The 6,000-nt window shown below is 34.6% G+C and overlaps 1 protein-coding gene across 1 annotated transcript in view; it reads left to right on the top strand.

Moving 5' to 3' along the window:
* The first annotated feature begins 1,049 nt into the window (after positions 1-1,049).
* The window catches only part of LOC121389528 (zwei Ig domain protein zig-8-like), a 226,573-nt gene continuing 221,622 nt past the window's right edge, over positions 1,050-6,000 (top strand). The window contains exon 1 of the mRNA XM_041521189.1: positions 1,050-1,084. The gene's annotated coding sequence lies outside the window, so the exon portion shown is untranslated. The remainder of the gene's footprint in view (positions 1,085-6,000) is intronic.

Raw genomic sequence — 6,000 nt, 5'->3', positions numbered from 1 at the left:
ATTTATTGCTACAATGACAAGTTTTGTATTTATGTTTTAAAGTGTAAAATCTTTTATTTATTGTTACAATGACAAGTTTTGCATTTATGTTTTGAAGTGTAATATTGTTTATTTATTGCTACAATGACAAGTTTTGTATTTATGTTTTGAAGTGTAATATTGTTTATTTATTGCTACAATGACAAGTTTTACATTTATGTTTTGAAGTGTAATATCTCTTATTTATTGCTACAATGACAAGTTTTGCATTTATTTTTTGAAGTGTAATATCTTTTATTTATTGCTACAATGATTAGTTTTGCATTTATGTTTTGAAGTGTAATATCTTTTATTTATTGCTACAATGAGTAGTTTTGCATTTATGTTTTGAAGTATAATATCTCTTATTTATTGCTACAATGAGTAGTTTTGCATTTATATTTTGAAGTGTCCGTAATAGCATGAATTTTACTAGTACAATCTGACAGCAAAAAAAACAATCTGTAATCTTTATGATTTATTTTCTATCTTTTTTTTTAAACTGTTAGCCATAAATAAATCTTTAGAATTATCTTGTAGTAAGACATTTATAAAGTTGAAATGTTTATGAAATTTTACTTTATTTTTTTTACGTGATAATTTAATAAGTTTTTGGGGGGTTTTCTGTTTGACCAACTGGTAATCAGCCTATATTCTCTGTCTTCCTGCAAAAGCATCATGCTTAGAAGCGTCGACCGAAACCATTCCAATGGATTTATGTTATTTATTGCATCACCTATGTGATGTGATTTCACTGCTGGGTAACAGTAGGGAATTGATTGTGTTGCAAACGTTCAGAAAACATTTCACGATTGAACGGAGAACCCAATCTAGTTGTTGATGCCGCCTCTATTTCTTTGATTCTTGTACGCTTACAAGATTGTCTTTTTCTCTTGTTTTTTTTAAAGGACCTTGTGACCCAGGACTTTGAAGATATAACACATTCATCAGGATTGCTAGCTGCTTTTGACTTTTGTTTTTTTTTCTGAGATTACTGTGAAATATTTTGGACTATTCAAAACCGATGACATGTTCAGATGATTTGATGAATTAATACATATTATAGGTAAGTGTTTTTAAAATCTTTAAAAAGTTATGTTACTGCTACGACATTGTAAAATTGTCAAGGATTATGATGTGTGCCACAATGACATCATAGCGTGTGCAGAGGGAGGGTTTCAGATATGGAAATCTCCTCTACTCCAAGTGAATTTTCTTCTCTTTTTTCAAAATATTTTTGGGGTAGCATGACTCAATCCCCAACTCAAAATGTCACTTGCCACAATACAGACCCTCCCTTGAATAATTTCCTGCACACGTGTCTGAAATCTGTGTGTACTACACATATACTATATTACACACACCCTCCTTAATGTACTGGGCCATTTAGTAATTAGATAAATAGAGATTATTATACAAGCTTGTGTGTCGTACTGATTTTATGAAATGAGTGTCAGGATTTTTGTATAGCCCGAGCGAGAGTGAGGGTAATACATAAATCCTGACACGAGTTTCGTAAAATCAGTACGACACACACGCAAGTGTAATAATTTCTTTATTATCCATATTATTATTGCTATTTTTTATGAATAACAAGGGCCATCTCAAAATGTTTCAACCACAACTAGAAGGAAACGACGAAATGACATCATATTCCACATTCAAAGTCTGAGCTAGGACTGGCGAAGCAACGTCATGTTATGACGTCGCTTCCCAAAATTACGTCACTACACTTGTTATTACACGTGTGCTTCGTATGATTATTATTAACTCGGTTATGTTGAACCATGTGGATAATAATGTAACATAATACAAATGTTTTTGCCACTCGATCTCCTTCCCATGCCACATAACTGTTTTTCACATGTATTTTTAATCCAAATGAAACATATTCCATAGCCGTGTACATGTGTACATCAACCCCATTCCCCTTTAGAGTGTGAAATAATTGTTGGTCGCTGTATGGTTTGCTATAATCTTAATGATTCATAAACAAATATGCCGTTTTCTTTGATCTTTAGCCATAATAAAAATATATTATTAAAAAATAAGAAAAAAATAAACCAGGTCTTATCTATTAAAAAAAACCCACCCTTATTTAAGGAAGACATATAACAAAATAAAGAAAATACATAATACGTACAAATATGTACAGGTAAAAAAATTTAAAATGTATATTATTTAAAACATGAATGGATCACTTTGGTGTACTAAACCTTGTTCATTTTGTCAGTCTCTTTTTCCTTTTATCACATATATAAAGTCAGTTAAGAAAACCAGTTGAATCTTAAAGATCTGAATTTTTGTTTGACTAACAGTGAACTTGAAATATTGCATTTAAAGGAGAGGACAATTAAGGCATTTGGCCTGGTATGTATATTCAACGATATATAATGCACATTATTGCTTAATATCAACACATATAATTGTATAGTTAATTAATAAAATGGTTAAATGTGACGGCTATTATATGTAACGGGCGCAGCCATTTTGTACCATCTCAGTGAGTACGCCCTCTGGCGAGCTGGTGGTTATGTAATACTTAATGCGTCACGTCAGGAATGAGCCTTAGAACTAGAGAAACACAATCTACCTGGTTTTTGTGGGATGATAAATAGTCATACATTGCAATGTTCTGTAATAATACACATCCCAGTAAGCCAGCAATAAGTATATCCAGCACTATACATATTATTTTTCAATACAAAATAAAATACCATTGTCAAAGTGGCTACACAACAAGTCGAAACAATTAACAATGTTTTGCCCATGCATTAACCTACGTACTGAAATGATACACAGAGTTTTTTCTTAGTTAATTGGTCTATGCTGTTAGTTGCTTCTACCTGTGATTCCTGATTGGCAGGTGTGTATTTGATTGGTAACGAGAAGAGCCAATTAATTGATGCTGTCTAGACACAAAAATACATACCGGTATTGTGGAATATTACCTGTCGCCCCTAAAATTGTAATGGGCATAGTTTATTACTGTAAATAGTTCTGTAAAATTATTGATTAAGTAGACTTTTCCATCTAAAACCACAGAACTGACCAATTACGTAGTCCCAAAGAAAAGAAAATTATCACTTGGGTATCGTGTTGTCGTTTTTGCTCCAACGTAGTATATCAATAGGCCTAATAGTGTACATTTTTCCTTTGGATTATTAAACAGAGAAAAATACTATAACCCCATTTTGTTCTGTTAATGCAACTTGAAATATATTTAGTTAAATAGTTTATTATATTATTACGTCATTTATGCTGTTTTACAAGTCAGGTTGATCAAAGAGAAGCGCCTTGTCGAAAATTACTGCTTTTGTTTACACTGTACATACAGGAGATGGTCAGTAGCTGATGTCACAATTCGCCCCAAGCTATCCCACCGGACGTTACAAAAACGAAACAAAATGGCTGCCCCCAGTTAGCAGGAATAATCTTGTTTTTTTATTAACTCTAAAATTATGCGTTTTTCATTTGCTAAGGTGTCAGTATGTGTTGGTGGTCCGGGTATACATCTTTCCAACACATAAAGCTCTTGTTTGAGTTGACCCTACCTTTAACTGAGTGTATTGGTACATATTATTTACTCTTTGAATCACAATATATTATAATTGGTATACTGATAATACCATGCATCCCTACTGTTCAGTATATTTCATTTCAACTCATTTTCATGCTTATATCCAATTAAGATTCAAGCATGCTGTCCTGGACACACACCTCAGCTATCTGGGCTACCTGTCCAGGACAGTGGGTTAGTTATTAGTTGTTAGTGAGAGAAAAGAGGGTGTAGTGGTCTTACACCTACCTATTGAGTCGTTAAAACTCTCTCTGGGTGAGAGCCAGTACAGGGCTGCGAACCCTGTACCTACCAGCTTTATGTCCGATGGCTTAACCACGACACCACTGAGGCCGGTGTGTTCAGTACAGTACAGTATGGTAATGTATACAGTGAAATTAACCCCTAAAAACCGGACCCTCTGTATAACAAGAATTCCCTTAAGACTAGATGTTTTTTCATGGTTCCGTTTTAAATATCAGTACAGAAAAGAACCCCTCTAAACCAGATACTTCTTAAAACCAAATTTTACTTGGTCTTGAGGGTGTCCAATTTAAAGAGGTTTCACTGTAGAACTACATGTAGCTATTGCCTAACAGTGTGTATCTAACATCTTTTAATTTTAAAAAAGCAGTACATTCTTATATCAGTCAAGAATCACAATGTTATAGTGTAAAACAGTTCAGTTCAGTTAAGTTTACTGTGTCCATACACCTCCATGGGGCATCATATACTATAAAGGAGAGAAATAAATATGTAACAACCAATATATAGTGACAAATACGACATGAACAGGACTGAAGGAAGAAAGGAAATGTTTTATTTAATGATGTACTCAACAAATTTTATTTACGGTTATATGGTGTCAGACATAATATGGTTAAGAACCACACAGATATAGAGAGAGGAAACCCGCTGTCGCCACTTCATGGGCTACACCTTTTCAATTAGCAGCAAAGGATCTTTTATATGCACCATCCCATAGACAGGATAGTACATACCACAGCCTTTGTTACAACAGTTGTGGATTACTGGCTGGAACAAGAAGAAGCCCAATGGGCCCACTGAGGGAATTGATCCTAGATTGATCGCGCATCAGGTGAGTGCTGTACCACTGAGCTATGTCCCGCCATTGAATAGGACTGAATGAAAACCATTTGTATTTAGACAGACAGACAGACAAACAGACAGACAGACAGACAGACAGACAGACAGACAGACAGACAGACACTTTATTAACATCTCACCTTTATGTACACCACATGTTTACAAAATAAAACAAACATAAAAGTACATAAGCCATTTTTTATAAAGAGAGACAGCTAGTACAATTAAATAATAGAAACTGTACGTACATCTAAAATAATAATGATAACACTATTACCGTATGTATATAAGAAGTCTCTACGACATCATCATAAAATATGGTTACGCTAAATTAAAGATGTTTTTTAAATTATAAAAAAATTATTGCATGGCATATTTAGGAGCCGAAGCAGTCACGAACCATTTGACTGGCACCATTGGCTTCTATCATATCACATTCATCTAATGTTAGCTAGGTGCAAAAACCAGTGTAGCAAGTGACAGTGATTGTTCGCCCTCCTGAACATGTCTGATATTAAATATTGTAATTGTAGGGAAGTGGGTTAAGGGGGAGGACAGCTGATTCACTAATGTATTCCATTCAATTCAGTTGCACTGAAAATACTGGCTCTTAACAAGGGGTGGGTGGGAGAGGATGAAAATGTATGAGGTTTTTTCCTACTGTATGTAAGTAAAGATTAAAGATAAGAATCTGGCTTATGTCTCCTTACTAGAGACTGCATTCCCCTCTATGAAGAAAGGACGGAAGGAAATGTTTTATTTAACAATGCACTCAACTCATTTTATTAATGGTTATATGGTGTCAGACTTATGGTTAAGGACCACACAGATATTGAGAGAGGAACCCCGCTGTCGCCACTTCATGGGCTATTGTTTTCGATTAGCAGCAATTAAGGGATCTTTTATATGCACTACCCCATAGACAGGATAGCACATATCATGGCCTTTGATGTACTAGTCATGGTGCACTGGCTGGAGTGAGAAATAGTGCAATGGGCCCACAGATGAGGATCGATCCCAAACTGACTGTGCATCAAGCAAGCACTTTACCAGTGGGCTACGTCCCCCCCCCCCCCCTCATAGAGTCAGTGTCCCACAGATAGACTGGCAACAACTACCAACTCTTTTAGTTTTTTGTTTAATTAATGATTGTTAATTAGATGTGATTCCATATCAGCACCAGATTTAAGCAACTCCACATGAAAAAAGAGGAATATTTCTTTAATGATGTGTCAGCATAGTTTAAACCCTGAATATTTGGTGTCTAACATAATTATGGTTTATTTTGACACTTTGCCTAGAGAACAAGAGAAAGC

This window comes from Gigantopelta aegis, chromosome 14 (assembly GCF_016097555.1).
Source record: "Gigantopelta aegis isolate Gae_Host chromosome 14, Gae_host_genome, whole genome shotgun sequence".
Classification (NCBI taxonomy): Eukaryota; Metazoa; Mollusca; class Gastropoda; order Neomphalida; family Peltospiridae; genus Gigantopelta; species Gigantopelta aegis.
Note: the sequence above shows the minus strand (reverse complement) of the source record. Positions and strands in the feature narration are given on the sequence as shown.